The sequence below is a fragment of the Botryllus schlosseri genome, chromosome 15 (assembly GCF_051294905.1).
Source record: "Botryllus schlosseri isolate E-star chromosome 15, Bs_hap1, whole genome shotgun sequence".
NCBI lineage: Eukaryota > Metazoa > Chordata > Ascidiacea > Stolidobranchia > Styelidae > Botryllus > Botryllus schlosseri.
The window spans coordinates 17857321-17868903 of NC_137250.1; the positions used below are offsets into that span (position 1 = coordinate 17857321).

At 39.0% G+C, this 11583-nt stretch overlaps 1 long non-coding RNA gene across 1 annotated transcript; it reads left to right on the forward strand.

Annotated features, from left to right (window-relative positions):
• The first annotated feature begins 3836 nt into the window (after positions 1-3836).
• Positions 3837-5767, forward strand: LOC145457662 (uncharacterized). The gene is made up of 2 exons (XR_013920953.1): positions 3837-4223; positions 4548-5767. It is a non-coding gene; the product is annotated as an uncharacterized LOC145457662 (long non-coding RNA).
• The last annotated feature ends 5816 nt before the right edge of the window (positions 5768-11583 follow it).

The following is an 11583-nucleotide window of genomic DNA, read 5'->3' on the forward strand; positions in this document are numbered from 1 at the left end:
CATTGTTTCTGAACCGATGAACGAATATGAAGTTAAATGCACACGCCAAAAGGCGCTGTATAGCTCACATATATGTAGAAATGCTAAATTACGTAAGTAATTGCATAGTCTCAGTTTATAGTTACCAGCTAAAATAGAAAATAGAAACGAATTGACAAGATGCAATGCATTGCCCATTTACATATTGATACAATTCGAGCCTACGCCAATGGTTGAGGACTATATAAACTATCTTCGATAATTCACAATTTCAATAAAACAAGAGGTTTGGTTCAGGTAACAACTGAGAACAGTAATATACATTTTGTTATTAAATTACTTTACTATACTAGTTTACGACAGCGTAAGCTGTTAGCTTCGATAACTTCGTTAGCGATCAACTTATTTGTAAGAGAACAATGGAGGCTCAGTAAATCGCACGATCATTGAATGATTGGTCTCTCTCACAGGTTACACCAGCGTTTCGCGAACAATCCGATTGTAAGATACAGTGATATCGACATCGATTGCTTAATGACTTGAAATTGACTCGTGAATTTTGCTTCGAGTCACGAGTCAATCCACATTTCTGATTCGCCGAGTCAAGTCAAGTCAAGTCATTTTAGCAAAGTGACTCGAGTCAAGTCAAGTCATACGAAAAAGGTGACTCGAGTCTGACTCGAGTCAAGTCATGACTCGAGTCATCCCAACACTGCTGTAATGTAACGTGGTGTCAAGTGAAATAAAGTGTTTAAAATGAGTGTAAGTTCTCCCGTAAAGGATTGTCCCAGTTTCCAGTACCTTCAGCGCTCAAAACAATTATGCGCTGCCCACGGTTAGCCAACATCGAAGAGAATAAATCCCTTTAGTAAACTTAGAGGGATTAGCATTGTTTCTGCATAACCTTGATACAAACGAAAATAACATTTAATCGGTCTATCGCTATTGCTTCGGTAATTACCGCTTATTGAGATGCATATGCTGCAGAAAATTATCGTGATTCGTATAACAATGGAATATGGTCGCGGTTTTAAAGTTGTGCCAGCATTGTTACGAACTTTGGGCACAACAGATTTTTTCATTATACTACAGTAATGTAACAACAGATTAACTTGATGGCACGGTGAGATAATGTGTTTTCGCAAATCCCAAGAAATTGGATACATCAATATATTGATATTCGTCCTACGCTAGACGTCACATCTGCAAAATTATTTTAAAGAACGGCCTGGCATTCCCCGCGAATGCGCCTTAAAGAAGTCCCGAACATATCAAAGTTCGAGGTACGAGAAATATAATTAATATACTTGCAATCCATCAGAACACGATAGTGGCCATTTTATTTGAAAATCCTTGGCTAGAATCCAAATGTTGGCAATGGAAAAACACCGAGGCATTCGAAAGAAAAGGTATGCAAAATACTGAGTTCGGCCTGGGTTGGGGTTAGGATTGGGCCCAGTTTAATATATGTTACGATGAGGTATGGCTGGTATGGGACTGGGGTTGGACAGGGTTATTTTGAATAACCATCCATCCTCATACTGGCTGTTTTGCATCACTCACTATATTTGCATATCTCGCTGAAGACACTCGTTGTTTTAGAGTCGCTGTTTTAACAATATCTATCTCGAAGGCGAGCTGTTTTTGACAACCCATATGCTTTCACTTATAATATGATTCGAAACATATTCGAGATGTTGTTCATACAAGGCCAAAATGTAAATTCCTACGTCTGCAGTTGCATTTGAAACAAATGGTTGTTTGAAACACTTTGTTTATACATGTTTTACATAGCGTTTTAAACAAAAACCTTTTAATTTTTTTCATGATGTATAATTATGCCATAATTGTGTAAATACTTTGCAAAAAACATGCTGTATGAGCCTACGGACGATTTACACCCGGGAACGTATAAGATACGGAATAGTTGGTGCGCTCGAAATAGTCGGTTCAATAGCTATAGTACGGTATCATCGGTTCGGAATGAAGGTTCTGAAGATGACGACCGTTGACCGTCTAGAAATGCTGCATGACGATGTAGTCCTGGTTAAAGATATTTCAGGTCCGTGTATGACAGGGATTGGAAACCTATTTGGTCAAAGGAGCTGTATTTACCCTATATTTTTATTCGTCAATGCCATTCCACTGTGACGTCACAATTTAATATTCGTGACGTCATCGCTTGAAACAAAAAACAAGAAAACACGATGAAAAACATGTTTTAAACAAGCGCCTTGTTTTAACCACGTTTGTTTTAAATTGATTTTTGTTTTAAATGCAGCCCTACTTAATCGTCCATTCTCCAATCTTTATCCGAAAAGCCTGTGATATTCGAAGAAGTGAATTCGAGTCTTATACGCGAGAGAATTATCATCATGCAACAAATTTCATGCTATCACAGACCCATAAAACAATGTACTATGTATAACCTCAGAAGCAAGATTATAAATTTACGAATTTATCTTGCATTTACCTATAGTAATTCGATAGCTTCATTGTGCGGCCTTATCGGTCATTTGTCAAACCTTTTTCATCGTTATATAACACCGATACGACAACGATCATGATGGGGTCAATGTTTCGCATGGTTAGGCAATATTTAGCGAAGTTGAAAATATAAAGTCTGGAAGAGAACACAAATTTTTTATCAACAGTCGCTGGAATGTCGCGCATAATCTTCAATGTTATCAGTACACAGCCCATTTTGGGTCATAAAGATATTTGTAAATAAAACATGTTTTTCTGAGGTCGCACGTGCATCAGAAATGCGTTATGTCCAGGCACATGTGTCTCAAATTAGTGCGTTTCATTGGTTTGAGTTATACTGCTGGAATTGCCGAATGTGACTCTATCCGTATATAGTAGCATTCATTGAATTATGTCAGACTATAGAGCAGTGGTTCTCAACCTTTTTGGCTTCGCGGACCCCTTTTGACCGTCACGGACCCTCGCGGACCCCCTCAAGTTTTAGTTCAAATTTAGCTCAATTATGGTGCAACCGTCATCTGTCTTGTGCAAATATGAACTGTAGGCATGTGATAACAGCAACAAAATGACTTTACTGGAAAATAACATCATACAATTTATGTAGAAATTAGGGGGACTTTTATTATTATTTCAAAGCTAATTTTGCAACTGTATTTCTTGAAGTACGTGGTCGTGTCTTGAAAATCCGCGTCTTCGATTTGACATGAACGATGAGTGCCGAAAATCCATTTCCACAGAGATAGATGGAGGCTAATGAAATATTAACGCGCAACGCTTCCGACGGTACTTTTGGTGTGATCACAACATTTATGGCACTAAAATGAAGAAACATATTTTTAAGGAACATATCACGTCCAGCCTAGTCATTTTATCTAGCATCTCATCTTGAAGTTATTCTAGAATAGTGGTTATGTATATCACATGGATAAAATGGATTTCGTGGCGATGTTTCAATCCCTTTTTTAGGACAAATGAGGGAAAAAAATTCGAATATTTTTATTTCGAAAGACTGTTCACTAATTTGACGAGGCTGACAACGTCAAATAGAAAAGGTTTCGCAAACATTACGAAGTCACCCTGATTGACTTTACTATCTTCATATTGTTATTTTTTCCTCAAACCCCAACAAAATGTCTTTAGACAGCAATACGTTTGTATCAGTAGGTTATTGACAATTTGACAATTAAAATGAATTTGCACAATAGGATATTTCATGTCAGACGATTATTATGATGATGTGAGTCATGGGGTTGTAGCAGTTGTGGTGCGAAACTGCCTCAGGCTTTCTCAAATTAAAAAAATTAAAAAGTAGGTTATCAATCATTTTGAAAATTTAGAGGTCTCGCGGACCCCCGGTTGAGAACCACTGCTATAGAGTATGACTGGAGTGACGACTCGATTGTTCTCCCATTGTTAGCCGGCAGAATGGTCACGGTCAGATGGCTGCACCCAAAACAGGATCGCTCAGTGCTTGTTTCTATGGCGTTCAAGGCGATTCGTCGTGTATTTCTCGAAGCTGCGTCGGATTTAGTTGGACAGTTCAACATTTAGGTAGCGGTGGCGAGTTGTTATGACTAGTGAATAATACCGTGTAGCCTCTGTTGTATTTTTCGCCAGAATTAGATCATACTTCGTCACGCATAGAAGTCGGTGTCATGACTGATTCGGCCGCATCACTTTGGCCTTTGGGGATGACTGGGAGGGACTAACTGAAATGGAAATTGAAGAATGTTTCGAAGGACTCAATAACTGGAAAGGTGTGTTTTGTGAGGAATGCGAAGCATCGTTTCCTACTGTGAAAGCTTTGAAGAAACATTTCAAAAATCATAAAGTTCTCACCAGTAATTGGAATATATCTGAGGATGCTGTAATTGCTGTTTTGAAGAGGGCTTGTGTAAATAGCAGAAAATACTTTGAATGCGCCCCATCATTCGAGGAACCTGACATGACCAAAGTTGTTTCCTTGGTGGAAAAACTCCATTCTGAATATTGTAAACTTTCAACATTATTCTAATATCTGCCATCAAGCTAACAAGTTTCTGGGTTTGCCACAATTGCCAGCTTCAGCATTACTTTTGAAGATTTTTGATTCTACCGTCTGCGGTAAAGAGCAGCATCCAATCACAGAGATTGGAGGAGTCAACAGCAAGGAATCGGGTAAGTAAATAGCCTATACTTTGCCTTCCCATGGAAAAACTTTGACGTGTTTTTAGACATACTTCAATATATTGGTGGAGTGCTTTTGGGAGCCATTTCTAAGCAAGCCAACGAAGCAATTGCCACATGCCTAACAAGTAACAACTGCAGCACCATCGGGAAACCTCATTAAAGTGATGCAGAAGAAAGACGGTGGATTGAAGAGCCCGTCTGAACAGTTTCATGGCATGGTTCTCCGCTTTTATGTTATACACAGTAAAGAAATGGCAAAACCCCTGAAAAAGATAAATTTTTCAGGGTACTTGAGGCAATTCAATGCGATCCATTCTATAACAAACTGATTTATACTGTATCACTTCAATCTGGTTCAGACCTAAATGAGGTGGAGGATGTCATGGAAAAGGCAATAAAACACTTGAATAACATCTGTTCTCACAATTTTGCGAAGTTTGCAATTCACGAGAAGCAGAAAAAGTCTTCCAAATGTTAGCGAGATAGCTTGAAAAAAAATGAACAATATGCTCTTTTAGCACCATTTTCTATACTTTCAAATCTCTTGTTTCAATCATGATGCTGTTGAAAGGCTTTGCTTTTTTGTTATTGTTGGAATTGTATAAGCCATGGTGTTTATTTACCAATTTGACAATTGCTACTGCTATCACTGTGGGGTTTACTATAATGTAAAGCAGTGGTGTCAAAGATGCGGGCCGCCTCCGGCCCGCCAGACGATTTCATCCGGCCCGCGATGCAATTCTGAGTAGATTGAAATATTCTTATATTTTCCAGCATATCTGTTACAAATGTTGTGATTTTTGGCAGGAAATACTTCCATGTTCATAGGTCCTATTATAACCACCGGATTATGTGGTTCCACTCTAGTTACCACTAGTAACAAGTCGGTGAAATTTAAATCCAATTTCAAGAAGGCCAAAAGTGAACACTAAGTTCAGAGTTCTATACAAATATGGACCAAGAACATGGTCAAGCTAGTAATTCGGCTTTTGAATGGTGTTATAGAATCAGTATCTTTCAGAGTCCTAACATAAGATGTTCTGGAAGCAGCATTTGGATCTTTGGTAACTTCAGTTGACATTCATTAATATTATTCACGAAAGTTAGCCTGAATTAATGATTGCCTTTTTAACAGTGGTCTAACAGTCGTAACAGTGGTCTTCGATGAGATATAGCAGGAATCCAGATATTAGCCAAGTCAGTTACTCAGTAAATGCCTTATGCCAGCGTAAGGCTATGAAGAGAGGGAAAGGTGCCAATACAACATATGCCTATGTTGATCAAAATCCTTGGACAAAAGTCTGCCAGGAACCCATGACCAAGAAAAGATGCAACAAATTAAGCGAATGTAGTTTCTGGTAGTGTTAGCATAGCAATTTACAACGTTGTAAATTGCTATGGTGTTAGTATGGTAGTTTTTCTCTCTCTGTGGCAAATGCTGCCTATCCACATTGAGATTCCCTACCCGAAAAAGGAAACCAATGCGTTAGTCGAAACCTTGACGTTGTGCATTGGCTTTCTACTAATGTCGACCAGCAGAGGTCTTCCAAGCGAATTCCAGGGCATTCTAGTATTTTTGGCAATGACAACGAGTTCCATTCAAGTGCGATTTTGCATACTTCCAAAGAGTAAGCTCTGACTATTGTGAATCGAGATCAAGCAGAACATTAACATTACACAAAGCTCTGGTTCTAGTCATACTCAAGTTTCTGCAGTTATCAGACAGGCGGACAGGCATACAAGACTGTTGCGATATTATTCGTTATATTCATACTCGAATTTCTGCAGTTAATATAGGACATATTTTCAATCAAAGATATTGTGAACTGCATATAGATATAGTTCAAGATCTTTCCACTTGTTCACTTTGTAGTATTCTTCAGTCGTCCTTTCCATGAATTCATATCACAATAGCCGCTGCACACGAACCAGATATTCTATATACCTTCTGTCGTTATATTTATATACGTAGCAAACTCTATAAAGGATCAAAGCCACAATATCACATCAATCTCGTGAGAAATGTAACATTGGCTACACGGTAATATTAACTAGTCATAACGACTCGCCACCGCTACCTAAATGTTGAGCTGTCCAACTAAATCCGACGCAACTTCAAGAAATACACGACGAATCGCCTTGAACGCCATAGAAACAAGCACTGAGCGACCCTGTTTTGGGTGCAGCCATCTGACCGTGACCATTCTGCCGGCTAACAATGGGAGAACAATCGAGTCGTCACTCCAGTCATACTCTATAGTCAGACAATTGGGTAAAAGCACAAGTAGCCTATATGCACTGTAATGCCGAGGATAAGTAGAATTTCGACCGTGCTCTGTTTGAAAAAAGTATATACGCAATTCGAAAAGTATTTATATACAGCATTTATTACGCTTCAATTCCGAAGACATGGCATTTGCAGTAGACTCAGTCGTGCTGCTTATAGCAGAAAGTATATCCTCTTCTCCACACTACATACAGAAAGACATAAACGACATACGACGCTATAAACATTGTGAAAATTCGGGTCGCGGTGCTCAAAGCCTGAAAAAGGCGATAAGCGCCACTATGTTGTGTAAATTAATTCAGCGGTCGTAAGCAGGAAATTCATGAGTAGGGCGATTTTTTTGACAAGTCAAAATAAGTCAACATTCAGTCAAAATTGTGACGTTAAGGCAAAAAATTGTCAAAATTGTTAACTGTGTCAAATATTTTTTTGACCCCTGCATTTCGTTTGTATCGTAGATTTTACACTATCGGTGAACTTATCATTTGATATTTTACAGCTTGTAGCCTACTTTATAGGCCTACCGTTGTAAACGGCCCATTGTCTGCTCATTGTGAATCATAAATGGTCAAATGAAACAAATAGGCTGATATGGTGTTATGGTCAACATAGCGCAATATCCTAACTGAAGCAAGACTGCTTGGACATTGCATGGTGCTTTTATCAAGAAGCGTATGATGAAATTTGTGGTGTAGACAACACTGGCAGAATGAAGCAACAAGGTGTGTCGCCAGCAGTATACGCACAACTTCAGTATTGTCAGCCAACAATTGCTGCTGTTGAACGTTCTTTCGCCATTTTTATCAAGCTACTCACCAAGGACAGACACTCTCTAACTGAGAATATAGGGAAGTATCTTTCGTTGTATACTACAACAAATTTTAAACATTTCTGCCATAATACGTGATGAAACTAATGGAATTCTTCATATGGCCAAATTTCGCTAAATTACAAGTTTTTTCATGTAGAAATTTGTCAGTTTTCAAGTCAAAAACGTTTTTCCAGGCCAAACTACTTCGTAAGGAACCAGAACCAGAAATGAAGATAAGTGCTACAATTTAATATTATGTGCGAAAACACCTAATTTACATACGTGAGGTCAAAAGTAAGTTTTTTCAGGTCAAAAAATGTCAAAGTTCTGATTTTTTAGGCCAAAATCTTCCAATTTTTAGGTAAAAAAATCGCCCTACTCATGAGACATATCCAACAGATATCGAAAAACGAAGATCACGTTATTTGACACTGTGCATATTCTTCGGAAGGCCTTGAATGCACAACTGGACTAAAATTACACTTGTGCGCGTGGATCACAGCATAATTTCTGTAATTTCGATTCTTCATTTTGAATAATCTCTACCTTAGCTCTGCAACCCTTGCCAATTCTTCATCTACCGCAATTCTGTAATCTCACCTCTTCATGTATTGCATAGGAATAACAATTTGACTATACTAATGAAATTTTATAAATTTACTTCAATCTCGTCATTTTCCTTAGGGGGCAGGTTGCTCCCCGGATTATGTGTGTATTTACCAGTTTTACAGTGAACAGAGAATATAATAATACACTAGCATTGCCTTCATTTTAGTTGCATAAAAGGTACATCTTTGATGTTCCCTCATCGCCCGTACTGGTGTTGCGTCATATTGAGGGTTACTCGATTACTAGAGTCGAATCGAAGCAAAATACTTGATTGAAATCGAATCACTCATGCGTAGCCTACTGGATTTTACCAGCCATAGTATAATAAGCATCAGTGATAGTGTGTGTGAGTGATTTTCTATAATTTAACAGTTTTCAACGTATATCGAGCATGTTTGGAAATTTCTACTGGGACAGAACGAAAGTGGCAAATCATGGACACATGTACCGCAACGCAGGTAAACTTGCGAATACGGTGCACCATTCGATATCAAAAAACAGAGTTATAAAAAGTGGGTTTACCAAGACTTTAACTGGAAACTGAGCAGTCAACACAATGACTTGGATTCGTGTCATAATACCATGACTCGGACTTGACTCGGTAGTGAATTGAAAATGACTCGACTTGACTCGAGTCAAAACCATAAAAGTCAAATTGACTTGCGACTCGGAGCCTTGTGACTTGGTCATAACCCTGCTTTTTAATCATTTATGTATCCCCGATACGTAATCGCATTTCGCGTACCGCCTACTATGATGTTATAGAAATAAGAGAGATCCGGCGAGCTGAAATATAAAGATAAATAAATACTTTTATCTGATCACTAAATAAATAATGCTAATATATTTGATTCAAAATGAATTTTCAATTTAACATAGCACTTTGGGACAATACAGCAGGTTGATCTTCACTTCGCAGAATGGGTGGAACGAACCATATCATCCAGTCGCTACAATTTTTGAATGACATGGTGCCACCTTAACCGGTGGGGAAAAGTGTCAAAACATTTACAAAGGCAACTCAATTTTTAATACGCTTCCCGGTGAATAAAACACATATATGGTAATATCGACATGGTGCCTAGCGATTAGTGCCTATTATTTCTGCGATATAATCCGCGTAATAACTCACGATTATCAACGAATTTCAGAGCCTCCACATGTTGGTATATGATATGTAGGGATGGTGTGAACCTCTGAAAGGTTCATGTTCGTGTGAACGCGAACCTTTTTGAAAGGTTTTTGTGAACACGAACGTGAACCTCATGACGTCACGTGACGTCATATTCCTAATTCCAACTCTACATTTCAGTGAAGTGATAGGCTTGCAATACCTAGAGACGACTCGGGCCACATGATGCCACAATGCTGAAGTACATATTGACGTTTTAAACGTCTACAGATGTATCAACTGGGGCAATCAATTGATATAATCATCCCAGAAAATGAATAGCTTACGTCGCTTTGCCAACAATTTCGACGAGGACTTGCAAGGGAATATAAGCTTACGCCTTAACGGTCTACGCCAGACCGGACAATGTATTCGGCGTCTGAGTATTGCTATACGTTGATATTGAGCAGAGTGTAGAACGGGTTTCTATATTTGCTAGCGTTATTATGGCATTGACAAGTTATACAGCAGTAGCCAATACCGCAATCGCAAGGATTTGGTTTTTATGATACAATAGAAATATGAAATCAGGATTGATCCCGAACGCCTGCTAGAATTTTACATCCGACAACGATATCAATTTCATTGATTGGTTGAACAATGAACAAACATCCTTCGCTGACTACCTAGGTACCTACGTGTAGTGTAGGCCTATTTCGCTCTTGATGTTGTGTGATTGCGGGTCAAGCTCACAGCCGAGAGTCACTAAATATTCGCAAACGGAAAGCCGGATATTTCGAGCAAACTATTGTAACAAAGCAAGTAAAATTTGTGAGATGGTCAAGGTGCACGCTTGTTTTTAGTGTTGATTTTTTTGAGCTGTCAGCGCCATGCATAGAGTGACCCACTGTTGAAATGCTTGTTTGTTTTGGGGTATTCATGGTGTTACTCGACTACTATGGTCATTTACACCAGGCCGATAATTCTTTTGTATTTTCCGTAACTGCCGACTTATAGCACGGCCCACCTCTAGACTTTTGTAAGACACCGCTGACGCGGATGAGGTGGCGAGGAGGAGCCTAGGTAAACCTCCAACACTTAGATATCGTAATTCGGAAGTCGACCTCGGTCGGACTCGACCCCCGCACCCATTGGTGTTGCAGCCGCGGATTAGACCACTGCGCTATCTCGCCACTGTAAACTGTTGAAATGCAATTTCAACCAAAGATGTTATAATGAAGTGAAAATTGTAATATATGAAAAAGGTTCACAGTGCAGAACCTATCAACGTTTGTTTGTGAACGTGAACCTCTAAATTTCTGAGGTTCACACACAGAACGCGAACGTGAACCTCACGTTCACACCATCCCTAATGATATGTTCGTGCGGCTTGTCTTCTCACAAGACAGTTGGCAACATACTCGCTAAATTTATACAACGTAGGCAATAATGATAAGACTTCAAGTCATCCAAAGCTTTGAAAGGTAGGAGAAATGGGCAGAGTGGTGTTGGGTAGGGATGGTGTGAACCTCTGGACGGTTCAGGTTCGTGTGAACGTGAACCTTTTTGAAAGGTTCTGTGTGAACACGAACGTGAACCTCATGACGTCACCTGACGTCATATTGCTAATTTAAACCCCATATTTCTATTAGGTGATTGCCTATAATAATCTACTGTACACGATACCGTGCGACGACTCGGGGCCACATAATAGCTCAGTACTTAAGTACATATTGACGTTTGAAACGTCGCCAAATGTATCAACTGGGGCAATCAAATGATATAATAATCCCATAAAATCAGTATCTTGCGTCGCTTTGCCAACAATTTCGAACTGATCGGACAATGTATTCGGCGTCTGAGTATTGCCACATGGATATTGAGCAGAGTGTAAAATGGATTTCTATATACTTGCTACCGATTAACAAGTTATACAGCAGTATAGCAAACACCCCAGTCGCACGGATTTGGTTTTTATGATACAATATACGTATGTAGTCAAGATTGAAGCCGTACGCCTGCTAGATTTTTACATCAGAAGACAATATCAATCTCATTGATTGGTTGAATAAGTATCATTTGCTGACAAAATACAGTGTATTTCGCTCTTGATGTCATGTGATTGCGGGT